The sequence below is a fragment of the Pristiophorus japonicus genome, unplaced genomic scaffold, assembly GCF_044704955.1.
Source record: "Pristiophorus japonicus isolate sPriJap1 unplaced genomic scaffold, sPriJap1.hap1 HAP1_SCAFFOLD_33, whole genome shotgun sequence".
NCBI lineage: Eukaryota > Metazoa > Chordata > Chondrichthyes > Pristiophoridae > Pristiophorus > Pristiophorus japonicus.
The window spans coordinates 6,320,667-6,336,541 of NW_027253106.1; positions in this window are offsets into that span (position 1 = coordinate 6,320,667).

Sequence of the window (15,875 nt, forward strand, 5' to 3'; positions counted from 1 at the left end):
GGAGAGTGCAGGATGGTTTAAAGGGACCTCCCCAGATACAGGAGTGTGAGAGAGGGGTTAGAGGGAGCTCCCCAGATACAGGAGTGTGAGAGAGGGGTTAGAGGGAGTTCCCCAGATACAGGAGTGTGAGAGAAGGGTTACAGCGAGTTTCCCAGACAGGCATGTGCACGATGGTTTAGAGGCACCTCCCCAGATACAGAAGTGTGCAAAAGGAGTTAGATGAAGCTCCCCAGATACAGGAGTGTGCAGGAGGGGTTAGATGGATCCCCAGATACAAGTGGATGAGAGAGGGGTTAGCGGGATCTCGTCAGACACAGGAATGTGGGAGAGAGGCGTTAGAGGGAGCTCCCCAGATACAGAAGTGTGAGAAAGGAGTTATATGAACCTTCCCAAATACTGGATTGGGAGAGAGGGGTTGAAGGGACCTCCCCAGACACGGAGTGGGAGAGAGGAGTTAGGAAATTCCCAACATACAGGATTAATGTGGGCGGGGTTAGAGGGACATCCTCAATTAGAGGAGTGATGTGAGAGGGGTTAGGTGGACCTCCCCAGAGACATAAGTGTGTGAGAGGGGTTATAGGAGCCTCCCTAGATACAGGATTGTGGGAGAAGGCTTAGAGGTACCTCCCCAAATACAGGAATGTAAGTGGAGAGAGGGACGCCCCGCCCCTTCCCCCCGATACAGGAATGTGAGGGGTGCGAAGGAGCTCCCAAGATACAGGTGTGTGAGTGGTTAGAGGAACCTCTCCAGATACACAAGTGTGAGAGAGAGGTTAGAGGGACACCCCCCAGATACAGGAATGTGAGCGAGGCGTTAGAGGTTGCTCTCCAGACACAGGAACGTGAGCAGTTATGGGGACCCCCGCAGATACAGGAGTGTGAGGGGTTAGAGGGAGCTCCCCTGATACAGGAGTGAGAGAGAAGGCTTAGAGGTCCCTCCCCAAATACAGGCATGTGAGTAGATAGACGGACGTCCCGCCCCCCCACCAGATCCAGGTGTGTGAGGGGTTAGATGGACCCTCTTAGATAGAAGAGTGTGAGGGGTCACTGTCACTGTGAGTGTAAACGCTCCTATTTAAAAAAGAGGCAGACAGAAAGCATGGAAACTATAGACCAGTTAGCCTAGATTCTGTGGTTGGGAAAATGTTGGATTCCATTATTAAAGAAGCAATAGCAGGACATTTGGAAAAGCAAAATTCGGTCAGGCAGAGTCAGCATGGATTTACAAAGGGGAAGTCATGTTTGACAAATTTGCTGGAAATTTTTTGAAGATGTCACGAACAGGGTTGATAAAGGGGAACCAGTGGACGTTCTGTATTTGAACTTCCAGAATGCATTTGATAAGGTACCACATAAAAAGGTTACTGGCCAAGATAAAAGTTCATGGGGTCTGGGTTAATTAGCACGGATAGAGGATTGGCTATCTAACAGAAAACAGAGAGTCGGGATAAATGCTTCATTCTCTGGATGGTAACTAGTGGGGTGCCGCAGGGATCAGTGCTGGGAACCCAACCCAACTATTTACAATCTATAGTAACGACTTGGAAGAACGTGTAACCTTGCCAAGTTTGTTGATGATATAAAGATGGGAGGTAAAGCAATGTGTGAGGAGGACACAAAAAATCTGCAAATGGACATAAACTGGCGAAGTGAGTGGGCAAAAATTTGGCAGATGGAATCTAATGTTGGAAAGTGTGAGGTCATGTACTTGAAAACAATCAAAGAGCAAGTAATTATTTAAATGGTGCAAGATTGTAAAATGCTGCTGTACAGCGGGACCTGGGGTACTTGTGCATAAAACACAAAAGGTAGTATGCAGATACAGCAAGTGATCAGGAAGGCCAATGGAATCTGGGCCTTTATTCTGAAGAGGATGGAGTATAAAAGCAGGGACGTCTTGCTATATCTATACAGGGTATTGGTGAGCCCACACCTGGAATACTGTGTGCAGTTTTGATTTCTATATTTTCGAAAGGATATTCTTGCTTTTAGAGGCAGTTCAGAGCAGGTTCATCAGGTTAATTCAAGAGATGATGTGGTTGACTGATGAGGAAACAGTGGGTAGGTTGGGCCTCTACTCATTTCAGAAGAATGAATGAGAGATGATCTTATCGAAACGTATGAGATTAAGAGGGGGTTTGACAAGGTGAATGCAGAGAGTATGTTTCCACTGATGGGGAAGACGAGAACTAGAGGGCATGGTCTCAGAATAAGGGAAATGAGGAGAAATATCTTCTCTCAGAGGGATGTAAAACTGTGGAATTCGCTGCCTCAGAGAGCTTTAGAAGCTGGGTCATTGAATATATTTAAGACAAAAATAGACAGTTTCTTACACGATAAGGGAATAAGGGTGGGAAGTGGAGCTGAGTCCACAATCAGGTCAGCCTTGAAATTATGGAGTGCGAGAGAGGGTTGAGAGGGACATCCCCTGACACAGGAGTGTGAGCGAGAGGTTAGACGTAGCTCGTCGGATACAGGAGAGTGAAAGATGGGTTAGAGGGGTTTCCTGCGATACAGGAGTGAGTGCAATGGGTTAGAGGGACCTTCCCAGATACGGGATTGTGAGAGGGGGGTTTCGAAGGACCTCCACAGATACAGGAGTGTGTGAAAGGGGTTAGAGGGACCTCCCCCGGATACAGGAATGTGAGAGAGGGGTTAGAGGGACCTCCCCAGATAAAGGAGTGTGAGAGATGGGTTAAAGGAACCTCTCTAGATACTGAGGTGAGCGAGATGGTGAAAAGGACCTCCCAGACACAGGAGTGTGAGCGACAGGTTAGAGCGAGCTCCCCAGAAACCTGACCTAGGAATTGCGTCCGGAGTCAGACTGTGTTGATATCAGTTTATAACTGGGAGCTGTTGTCTCAGTCTCAACTCAGAGACGAGGTCAGTTTTAACCCATTTTTTAACCTGCCATTTCAAAAAACCTGAGCAAATATTTCAGGTTGAAAAAAGGATAGCTGCAGTAAACTGGAATGAATATCACAGCTGATTATACCCCTATGAAACGACAGAGTCACGTAGATCTTCCAAACACAAACAGTCAATTGTTCACCCCTTACTGTCAACAATACCAGGGAAATAGCAGGAGAGTTATTCACGGTAGATATTATCGAATCACACCTCTTTCCTCATTTTCTCCTCCCTGAAGCAAATCACTGACCTCAACCTGACACAGGTCCATGCAAGGATTCTTGCTGTGTACAGTAAAATGTGCACTGGCTCATTGATTAAAAGGGACGGCGACAGATACAGGAGTGTGAGAGACGGGTTAGAGGGACCTCCCGAGACACAGGACTGTGAGTGAAGGGTTTAGAGGGACCTCCCCAGACACAGGAGTGTGAGAGGGAGGTTAGAGGGACCTCCGCAGATACAGGCGTGTGAGAGCCGTGTTAGAGGGAGCTCCCCAGATACAGGAGTGTGGGAGAGGGGTTAGAGGAACCTCCCCAGATACATGAGTGTGAGAGAAGGGTGAGGGGGACCTCCCCAGATACAATTGTGTGAGAGATGCGTCAGAGGGACCTCCCAAGATACAGGAGTGTGAGAGAGGGGTTAGAGGGACCTCCCCAGATATAGGAGTGTGAGGGGTTCGAGGGACCTCCTCAGATACAGGAGTGTGAGAGAGGGGTTAGAGGGACCTCCCCAGGTACAGGAGTGTGAGAGAGGGGTTAGAGTGAGCTCCCTCGATACAGGAGTGTGAGAGATGGGTTCAAGGAACATCTCTAGATACTTAGGTGAGAGAGATGTTCAAAAGGACCTCCCCAGACACAGGAGCATGAGCGAGATGTTAGAGCGAGGTCTCCAGAAACCTGACCTCGGAATTGCGTCCAGAGTCAGTCTGTGTTGATATCAATTTATAACTGGGAGCTTTTGTCTTTGTCTCAAGCTCAGAGACGAGGTCAGATTTACAACCATTTTTTAATCTGCCCTTTCACAAGACCTGAACAAATATTTCAGGTTCAAATAAGGATGGTTGCAGTAAACTGGAATGAATATCACAGCTGATTATACCCCTGTGAAACGACAGAGTCACGTACATCTTCCAAACACACCCAGTCAATTGCTCACCCCTTACTGTCAACAATACCAGGGAAATAGCAAGAGAGGTATTCACAATAGATGTTATGGAATCACAGCTCCTTCCTCATTATCATCTCCCTCATGCAAATCACTGACCTCAACCTGACACAGGTCCATGCAAGGATTCTTGCTGTGTACAGTAAAATGGGCACTAGCTCACTGATTAAAAGGGACGTCCACAGATACAGAAGTGTGAAAGAGTGTTTAGAGGGACATCCCCAGATACAGGAGTGTGCACGAGTGGTTAAAGGGACCTCCCCAGATACAGGATTGTGAGACGGAGAGGTTAGGGGGTCCTCCCCAGAAACAGGAGTGTGAGAGGGGGGTTAAATGGAGCTCTCCAGATACAGGAGTGTGAGAGAGGGGTTAGTGGGACATCCCCAGATACAGGAGTGCGAGAGAGAGGTTAGAGGGAGCTCACCAAATACAGGAGTGTGAGAGAGGGGTTAGAGGGAACTCCCAAGTTACAGGAGTGTGAGAGAGGGGTTAGTGGGATCTCCCCAGATACAGGAATGTGAGAGGGGGGGTTACATGGACCTCCCAAGGTACAGGAGTGTGAGAGAGGGGATAAGCGTCCTCCCCAGATACAGGAGTGTTTGAGAGAGGTGTTAGAGGGTCCTCCAAGATATAGGAGTGTGCGATAGGCGTTAGAGGGACCTCCCCAGATACAGGAGTGTGAGAGAGCGATTAGAAGGAGCGCCCAGATATAGGAGTGTGAGAGAGGGGTTAGAGGGACCTCCCCAGATATAGGAATGTCTGAAAGAGGTGTTAGAGGGACTTCCCCAGATAGAGGAGTGTGAAAGAGGGGTCAGACAGACCTCCACAGATATCGGTTTGTGAGAGGGGGGGTTAGAGGGAACTCGCCAGATACAGGAGTGTGAGAAAGGTGTTAGATGCACCTCCCCAGATACAGGAGTGTGTGAGAGAGCGGTTAGAGGGACCTCCCCAGTTAAAGGAGTGTGAGAAAGAAGTTAGAGTGACGTCCTCAAATACACGAGTGTGAGAGGGGGGTTAGAGAGACCTTGCAGATAAAGGAGTGCGAGACGGGGTTTAGAGGCACTTTCGCAGATACAGGAGCGTGCGAGAAGGGTTAGAGGGAGCTCCCCAGATACAGGAGAGTGAGAGAGGTGTTTAAGGGGCCTCCCCAGATACAGGACTGTGAGAGGGGGGTTAGAGGGACCTCCCCAGATACAGGAGTGTGAGAGAGGGGTTAGAGTGACATCCGCAGATACAGGAGTGTGAGAGAGGTGTTAGAGTAACCTCCCCAGATACAGGAATGCGAGTGTCGGGTTAGAGGGACCTCCCCAGACACAGGAGTGCGAGAGAAGGGTTAGACGGACTTCGCCAGATACAGGAGTGTAACAGAGGGCTAAGAGGGACCTCCCCAGATACACATGTGTGTGAGAGTGGAGTTAGAGGGACCTCCTCAGATACAGGAGTGTGAGAGATTAGAGGGACCTACCCATATACAGGAGTGTGAGAGAGGTGTTAGAGGGAACACCCCAGATACAGGAGTGTGAGAGAGGGTTTAGAGGGATCTCCCCAGATACAGGAGTGTGAGAGATTGTTTAGAGGGACCTCCCCAGATACAGGAGTGTGACAGAGGTGTTAGATGTAGCTCCCCAGATACAGGAGTGTGAGAGAGGGGTTAGAGGGACCTCCTCAGATACAGGAGTGTGAGGGGTTAGAGGGACCTACCCAGATAGTGGAGTGTGAGAGAGGGGTTAAAGGGATCTCCCCAGATACAGGAGTGTGAGAGGTTAGAGGGACCTCTCCAGATACAGGAGTTTGAAAGGTTAGAGGGAGCTCACCAGATACAGGGGTGTGAGAGAGACAGGTTAGAGGGACCTCCCCGGGTACAGGAATGTGAGAGAGAAGTTAGAGGGACCTCCCCAGATACAGGAGTGTGAGAGAGGGTTTAGAGGGACCCTCTCCCAGATACAGGAGTGTGAGGGTTTACAGGGAGCGCCCCAGATACAGGAGTGTGAGGGGTTAGTGGGACCTCCCGAGATACAGGAGTGTGAGGGGTTAGTGGTATCTCCTCAGATACAGGAATGTGAGCAGTTAGAGGGAGCTCCCCAGATACAGTAGAGTGAGAGAGGGGTTAGAAGTAGCTCCATAGTTACAGTAATGTGCCAGAGGAGTTAGAGGCCCCTCCCTCGATACAGGAGTTTGAGGGCGAATGTGACTGAGAGTGGGAACGCCGCTATTCAAAAAATGAGGCAGTCAAAAAGCAGGAAAACTATAGACCAGTTAGCTTAACATCTGTGATTGGGAAAATGTTGGAGTCCATTATTAAAAAAACAGTAGCAGGACATATGGAAAAGCAAAATTCGGTCAGTCAGTGTCAGCATGGATTTTTGAAGGGGAGGTCATGTTTGACAAATTTGCTGGAATTCTTTGAGGATGTTACGAACAGGGTTGATAAAGGGGAACCAGTGGATATGATGTATTTGGACTTCCATAATGCATTTGATAAGGTGGCACATAAAAGGTTACTACACAAGTTCACGGAGTTTGGGTTAATATATTAGCATGGATAGATGATTGTCTAACTAACAGAAAACAGAGAGTCGGGATAAATGCTTCATTCTCTGGTGGGCAACCATTAACTAGTGTGGTGCTGCAGGGATCAGTGCTGGGAACCCAACTATTTACATCTATATTGACGACTTGGAGGACCGTGTAACGTTGCCAAGTTTTCTGACGATACAAAGATGGGAGGAAAAGCAATTTGTGAGGAGGACACAAAAAATCTGCAAAAGGACACAGACAAGCGAAGTGAGTGGGCAAACATTTGGCAGATGGAATATAATGTTGGAAAGTGTGAGGTCATGTACTTGAAAACAATCAAAGAGCAAGTTATTATTTAAATGGAGCAAGATTGCAAAATGCTGCTTTACAGCGGGACCTGGGGGTACTTGTGAATAAAACACAAAAGGATAGTATGCAGATACAGCAAGTGATCAGGAAGGCCAATGGAATCTGGGCCTTTATTCTGAAGATGATGGAGTATAAAAGCAGGGATGTCTTGCTATAGCTATACAGGGTATTGGTGAGGCCACACCTGGAATACTGTGTGCAGTCCATATTTTCGAAAGGATATTCTTGCTTATAGAGGCAGTTCAGAGCAGGTTCACGAGGTTAATTCAAAAGATGATGTGGTTGACTTATGAGGAAAGGTTGGGTAGGTTGGGCCTCTACTTATTTCAGGAGAATGAATGAGAGATGATCTTATCGAAACGTATGAGATTAAGTGGGGGTTTGACAAGGTGGATGCAGAGAGTATGTTTCCACTGATGGGGAAGACTAGAACTAGAGGGCATGGTCTTAGAATAAGGGAAATGAGGAGAAATATCTTCTCTCAGAGGCATGTAAAATTGTGGAATTCCCTGCCTCAGAGAGCTATAGAAGCTGGGTCATTGAATATATTTAAGACAAAAATAGACAGTTGCTTAAACGATAAGGGAATAAGGGTGGGAAGTGGAGCTGAGTCCATAATCAGATCAGCCTTGAAATGATGGAGTGCGAGAGAGGGTTGAGAGCGACCTCCCCTGAAACAGGAGTGTGAGAGAGAGGTGAGAGGGAGCTCGCCAGATACAGGAGAGTGAAAGATGGGTTAGAGGGATTTCCTGCGATACAGGAGTGAGTGCAATGTGTTAGAGGGACCTCCCCAGATACAGGAGTGTGTGAGGGGGTTTTAGAAGGACCACCACAGATACAGGAGTGTGTGAAAGGGGTTAGAGGGTCCTCCCCAGATACAGGAGTGTGAGAGGGGGTTTAGAGGCACTTTCGCAGATACAGGAGTGTGAGAGAGGGTTTAGAGGGCCCTTCCCAGATACAGGAGTGTGAGAGATGGCTTAGAGACACTTTCTCAGATGCAGGAATGTGAGAGAGGGGTTAGAGGGACCTCTCCAGATACAGAAGTGTGCGAGAGGGTATTGAGGCACTTTTTCAGATACAGGAGTGTGAGAGAGGGGTTAGAGGGACCTCCCCAGATAAAGGAGTGTGAGAGAGAGGTTAGAGGGTCTTCCCCAGATACAGGATTGTGAGAGAGGGGTTAGAGGTACTTCTCCAGATACAGGAGTGTGAGAGAGAGGTTAGAGTGACCTCCGCAGATACAGGAGTGTGAGAGCCGTGTTCGAGGGAGCTCCCCAGATACAGCAGTGTGGGAGAGGGGTTAGAGGGACCTCTCCAGATAAAGGAGTGTGAGAGACGCTTTAGAGGGACCTCCACAGATACAGGAGTATGAGGGGTTAGAGGTACTTCCCCAGATACAGGAATGTGAGATCGGGGTTAGTGGGACCTCCCCAGATACAGGAGTGCGAGAGAGAGGTGAGAGGGAGCTCAACAAATACAGGAGAGTGAGAGGGGGGTTAGAGGGAACTCCCCAGATACAGGAGTGTGAGAGAGGGGTTAGTGGGATCTCCCCAGATACAGGAGTGTGAGGGGGGGGGTTAGATGGATCTCCCAAGGTACACGAGTGTGAGAGAGGGGATGGAGCGTCCTCCCCAGATACAGGAGTGTGTGAGAGAGGAGTTAGAGGGACCTCCCAAGATATAGGAGTGTGCGATAGGGGTTAGAGAGACCTCCCCAGATTCAGGACTGTGAGAGGGGGGTTAGACGGACCTCCTCAGATACAGGAGGGTGCGGGAGGGGTTAGAGGTACCTCCCCAGATAGAGGAATGCGAGAGACGGATTAGAGGGAACTCCCCAGATACAGGAGTGTGACAGAGGGGTAAGAGGGACCTCCCCAGATATAGGAGTGTGAGAGTGGGTTTAGAGGGACCTCCCCAGATACAGGAGTGTGACAGAGGGGTTAAAGGGACCTCCCCAGATACAGCAGTGTGAGAGGTTAGAGGGACCTACCCAGTTACAGGAGTGTGAGAGAGGGTTAAATGGATCTCCCCAGATACAGGAGTTTGAGAGAGGGGTTCGAGAGAGCTCCCCAGATACAGGAATTTGGGAGATGTGCTATAGGAGCTTCTAGATGCTGAGGTGAGAGAGATGGTGAAAAGGACCTCCCCAGACACAGGAGTGTGAGAGAGAGGTTAGAGGGAGCTCGCCAGATACAGGAGAGTGAAAGATGGGTTAGAGGGATTTCCTGCGATACAGAAGTGAGTGCAATGGGTTAGAGGGACCTCCCCAGATACAGGAGTGTGAGAGGGGGGTTTAGAAGGACCTCCCCAGATACAGGAGTGTGTGAAAAGGGTTAGAGTGACCTCCCCGGATACAGGGGTGTGAGAGGGGGGTTTCGAGCGACCTCCCCAGATACAGGAGTGTGTGCAAGGGGTTAGAGGGACCTTCCCAGATACAGGTGTGTGAGAGGGGACACAGGGACCTCCCCAGATACAGGAGTGTGAGAGAGGGGTTAGAGGGACCTCCCCAGATACAGGAGTGTGAGAGAGGGTTTTGAGGCAGTTTCTCATATACAGGAATGTGAGAGAGGGGTTAGAGGGACCTCTCCAGATACAGGAGTGTGAGAGAGGGGTTAGAGGGACCTCTCCACATTCAGGAGTGTGAGAGGGGGTTTAGATGCACTTTCCCAGATACAGGAGCGTGAGAGAAGGGTTAGAGGGAGCTCCCCAGATACAGGAGTGTGAGAGAGGTGTTAAAAGACCTCCCCAGAAACAGCAATGTGATAGACGGATTAGAGGGACCTCCCCAGATACCGGAGTGTGAGAGAGGGGTTAGAGGGACCTCCCCAGATACAGGAGTGTGACAGATGGGTTAGAGGGACCTCCCCAGATACAGGAGTGTGAGAGAAGTGTTAGAGGGACCTACTCCGATACAGGAGTGGGAGAGAGAGGTCAGAGAGACCTCCCCAGATATCGGAGTGTGAGAGGGGGTGTTAGAGGGAACTCGCCAGAAACAGGATTGTGAGAGAGGGGTTAGAGGGACCTCCCCACATACAGGAGTGTGTGAGAGAGCGGTTAGAGGGATCTTTCCAGATATAGGAGTGTGAGAGAGGGGTTAGAGGGACCTCTCCAGATACAGGACTGTGATAGGGGGAATGGAGTGACCTCCCCAGTTACAGGACTTTGAGAGAGGGGTTAGAGGGACCTCCCCAGATACAGGAGTGTGAGTGCGGGGTTAGAGGGACCTCCCCAGATACAGGAGTGTGAGGGACGGGTTAGAGACACTTTCCCAGATACAGGAGTGTGAGAGAGGGGTTAGAGGGAACTCCCCAGATACAGGAGTGTGACAGAGGGGTTAGAGGGACCTCCCCAGATACAGGAGTGTGAGAGGGATTGGAGGGACCTCCCCAGATACAGGAGTGTGAGGGTTTAGAGGGACCTACCCAGATACATGAGTTTGAGAGAGGGGTTAGAGGGACCACGTCCTGATACTGGAGTGTGACATAGGGATAGAGGGACCTCCCCAGATACAGGAGTGTGAGAGAGGGGTTGGAGTGAACTACCCAGATATCGGAGTGTGAGAGATGTTTAGAGGGACCTCCCCAGATACAGGATTATGAGAGATGTGTTAAAGGAACCTCTCTAGATATTGAGGTGAGAGAGAAGGTGATAAGGACCTCTCCAGACACAGGAGGGTGAGCGAGATGGTAGAGCGAGCTCCCCAGAAACTTAACCTCGGAATTGCGTCCAGAGTCAGACTGTGTTGATATCAGTTTACAATTGGTAGCTTTTGTCTTAGTCTCAAGCTCAGAGACGAGGTCAGTTTTACAAGCATTTTTTAACCTACACTTTCACAAAACCTGAGCAAATATTTCAGGTTGAAATAAGGATAGCTGCAGTAAACTGGAATGATTATCACAGCTCATTATACCCCTGTGAAACGACAGATTCACATTCATCTTCCAAACACACCCAGTCAATTGTTCACCCCTTACTGTCCACAATACCAGGGAAATAGCAAGAGAGGTATTCACAATAGATATTATGGAATAACAGCTCCTTCCTCATTCTCTCCTCCCTCAAGCAAATCACTGACCTCAACCTGACACAGGTCCATGCAAGGATCCTTGCTGTGTACATTAAAATGGGCACTAGCTCACTAATTAAAAGGGACGTCCACAGATGCAGGAATGTTAGAGAGGGGTTCGAGGGACCTCTCTAGATAAAGGAGTGTGCATGCGGGGTCAGAGGGACCTGCCCAGATACAGGAGTGTGAGAGAGAGGTTAGAGGGTCCTCGCCAGATACAGGAATGTGAGAGTGGGGTTAGAGGGAGTTATCCAGATACTGATGTGTGAGAGAGGGTTTAGTGGGACCTCCCCAGATACAGGAGGGTGAGAGAGAGGTTAGAGGGAGCTCACCAAATACATGAGTGTGAGAGAACGGTTAGAGGGAAATCTCCAGATATCGGAGTGTGAGAGAGGGGTTAGTGGGACCTCCCCAGATACAGGAGTGTGAGTGGGATGGGGGGTTAGATGGACCTTCCGAGGTACAGGAGTGTGCGAGAGAGAGGTTAGAGGGACCTCCCTAGATATAGGAGTGTGAGAGAATGGTTAGAGGGACCTCCCCAGATACAGGAGTGTGAGAGAGCGGGTAGAGGGACCACCCCAGAGACAAGAGTGTGAGGGGTTAGAGGGACCTCCCCAGATACAGGAGTGTGAGTGAGGAATTAGAGGGACCTCCCCAAATACAGGAGCGTGAGATAGTGTTTAGAGGGACCTCCCCAGATACAGGAGTGTGTGAGAGTTGGGTTAGAGGCACTGTTCCAGACACAGGAGTGTGAGAGTGGGGTTAGAGGAACCTCCCCAGATACAGGATTGTGACAGAGGGGTTAGAGGGACCTCCCTGATACAGGAGTGTGAGAGAGGGGTTTGAGAGTCCTACCCAGATACAGGAGTGTGAGAGAGGGGTTAGAGGGACCCCCCCAGATACAGGAGTGTGAGAGAGGGGTTAGAGAGACCTCCCAGATAAAGGAGTGTGAGGGGTTAGAGGGACCCACCCAGATACAGGAGTGAGAGAGAGGGGTTAGAGGGACCTCCCCAGATACTGGAGTGTGAGAGAGGGGTTAGAGGGACCTCACCAGATACAGGAATGTGAGAGGGGTTAGAGGGACCTCCCCAGATACAGGAGTGTGAGGGTTAAGAGGGACCTACCCAGATACAGGAGTGTGAGGGAGGGGTTAGAGGGACCTCCCCAGATACAGGAGTGTGTGAGTGAGGGGTTACAGGGACCTCCCCAGATATAGGAATGTGTGAAAGAGGGGTTAGAGGGACTTCCCCAGATATAGGAGTGTGAGAGAGAGGTCAGAGAGACCTCCCCAGATATCGCAGTGTGAGAGTGGGGGTTAGGGATATCTTGCCAGATACAGGAGTGTGAGAGAGGGGTTCGAGGGACCTCCCCAGATACAGGAGTGTGAGGGTTTAGAGGGACCTACCAAGATACAGGAGTGTGCGAGAGGGGTTAGAGGGACCTCCCCAGATACATGAGTGTGAGAGAGAGTTTTGAGGGGCCTCCCCAGATACAGGAGTGTGAGAGAAGGGTTAGAGGGACCTCCCCAGATACAGGATTGTGAGAGATGGGTTAGAGGGACCTCCACAGATACAGGAGTGTGACAGAGGTGTTAGAGGGACCTACCCCGATACAGAATTGTGCCAGAGGGGTTAGAGGGACCTCCCCAGATACAGGAGTGTGAGATGGGTTGGAGGGACCTGCCCAGATACAGGAGTGTGAGAGAGAGGTTAGAGGGACCTCCCCTGATACAGGAGTGTGACAGAGGAGTTAGAGGGTCCTACCCAGATACAGGACTTTGAGAGATGGTTTAAATGATCCTCTCTAGATGCTGAGGTGAGAGAGATCGTGAAAAGGATCTCCCCAGACACAGGAGTGTGAGCGACATGTTAGAGCGAGCTCCCCAGAAACCTGAACTCGGAATTACATCCATATTCAGACTGTGTTGATATCAGTTTATAACTGGGAGCTGTTGTCTTCGTCTCAAGCTAAGAGACGAGGTCAGTTTTACAAGCATTTTGATACCTACACTTTCACAAAACCTGAGCAAATATTTCAGGTTGAAATAAGGATAGCTGCAGTAAACTTGAATGAATATCACAGCTGATTATACCCCTGTGAAACGACAGATTCACATACATCTTCCAAACACACCAAGTCAATTGTTCACCCTTTACTGTCCACAATACCAGGGAAATAGCAAGAGAGGTATTCACAATAGCTATTATGGAATCACAGCTCCTTGCTCATTCTCTCCTCCCTCAAGCAAATCACTGACCTCAACCTGACACAGGTCCATGCAAGGATTCTTGCTGTGTACGGTAAAATGGGCACTAGCTCACTGATTAAAAGGGAAGTCCACAGATGCAGGAGTGTGAGAGAGAGGTTAGAGGGTCCTCGCCAGACACAGGAATGTGAGAGGGGGGTTAGAGGGACCTACCAAGATATAGGAGTGAGAGAGAAGGGTTAGAGGGACCACCCAAGATATAGGAGTGTGAGCGGTTAGAGGGACCTCCCCAGATACAGGAGTGTGAGAGAGGAATTAGAGGGACCTCCACAGATACAGGAGTGTGAGAGAGGGTTTAGAGGGACCTCCACAGATACAGGAGTGTGAGAGAGAGGTTCGAGGGTCCTCCCCAGATACAGTAATATGAGAGAGGGTTCGAGTGAGCTCTCCAGATACAGGAGTGTGAGAGAGGGGTTAGAGGCATTTTCCAAATACAGGAATGTGAGAGAGGGGTTAGAAGTACCTCGCCAGATACAGGAGTGTGAGAGAGGCGTTAGGCGGACCTCCCCAGATACAGGAGTGTGAGAGAGGTGTTAAAGGGACCTGCCCAGATACAGGAGTGTGAGAGAGGGGTTAGAGGGACCTCCCGAGATTCAGGAGTATGAGAGAGGGGTTTGAGAGACCTCCCCAGATACAGGAGTGTGAGGGGTTAGAGGGACCTCCCCAGATACATGAGTGTGAGAAAGGGGTGAGAGGGACCTCCCCAGATACAGGAGTTTGAGTGGTTAGAGGGAACAACCCAGATACAGGAGTGTGAGAGAGAGTTTAGAGGGACCTCCCCAGATACAGGTGTGTGCAGGAGGGATTAGAGGGACCTCCCCAGATACAGGAGTGTGAGAGAGAGGTTAGAGGGTCCTCCCCATCTACAGTAATGTGAGAGAGGGTTAGAGGGAGCTCTCCAGATACAGGAGTGTGAGAGAGGGGTTAGAGGGAGCTCCCCAGATACAGGAGTGTGAAAGGGTGGTTATTGGGACCTCCCCAGATACAGGAATGTGAGAGGGGTCGGAGGTTTGATGGACCTACCGAGGTACAGGAGTGTGAGAGGGGGTTAGAGGGACCTCCCCAGATACAGAAATGTGTGAGATGGGTTAGAGGGACATCCCCGGATACAGGTGTCTGAGAGAGCGGTTAGAGGGAGCGCCTAGATATAGGAGTGTGAGAGAGTTGTTAGAGGGACATCCTCAGATAGATGAATATGTGAGAGAGGGGTTAGAGGGACATTCGCAGATATAGGAGTGTGAAAGAGGGGTCTGAGTGACCTTCACATATATCGGAGTGTGAGAGGGGGTGTTAGAGGGAACTCCCCAGATCCAGGAGTGTGAGGGGTTAGAGGGACCTCCCCAGATACATGAGTGTGAGAAAGGGGTGAGAGGGACCTCCCCAGATGCAGGAGTTTGAGTGGTTAGAGGGAACAACCCAGATACAGGAGTGTGAGAGAGGGGTTAGAGGGACCTCCCCAGATACATGGGTGTGAGAGAGGGGTTAGAAGGACCTCCCCAGATACAGGAGTGTGAGAGAGGGGTTAGACGGACCTCCCCAGATACAGGAGTGTGAGTGAGGGGTTAGAGGGGCTTCCCCAGATACAGGAGTGTGAGAGAGGGGTTAGAGGGACCTCCCCAGATACAGGAGTGTGAGGGGTTAGAGGGACCTCCCCATATACAGGAGCGTGAGAGAGGGGTTAGAGGTAGCTCCCCAGATACAGGAGTGTGAGAGAGGGGTTAGAGGGACCTCCCCGATACAGGAGTGTGAGGGGTTCGAGGGACCGCCCTAGATATAGGAATGTGAGAGAGGGGATAGAGGGACCTCCCCAGATACAGGAGTGTGAGAGAGGGGTTAGAGGAGCTCCCCAGATACAGGAGTGTGAGAGATGGGATAAAGGAACCTCTCTAGATGCTGAGGTGAGAGCGATTGCGAAAAGGACCTCCCCAGACACAGTGTTGTGAGCGAGATGTTCGAGCGAGCACCCCAGAAACCTGACCTCGGAATTTGCGTCCAGAGTCAGACTTTGTTGATATCAGTTTATAACTGGGAGCTGTTGTCTCAGTCTCAAGCTCAGAGACGAGGTCAGTTGTACAGGCATTTTTTAACCTGCCCTTTCACAAAAGCTGAGCAAATATTTCAGGTTGAAATAAGGAAAGCTGCAGTAAACTGGAATGAATATCACAGCTGATTATACCCCTGTGAAACGACAGTTTCACGTACATCTTCCAAACACACCCAGTCAATTGTTCACCCCTTACTGTCCACAATACCAGGGAAATAGCATGAGAGGTATTCACAATAGATATTATGGAATCACAGCTCCTTCTTCATTCTCTCCTCCCTCAAGCAAATCACTGTCCTCAACCTGACACAGGTCCATGCAAGGATTCTTGCTGTGCACAGTAAAATGGGCACGAGCTCACTGATTAAAAGGGACGTCCACAGATACAGGAGTGTGCAGGAGGGATTAGAGGGTCCTCCACATCTACAGTAATGTGAGAGAGGGTTAGAGGGAGCTCTCCAGATACAGGAGTGTGAGAGAGGGGTTAGAGGGAGCTCAACAGATCCAGGAGTGTGAAAGGGTGGTTATTGGGACCTCCCCAGA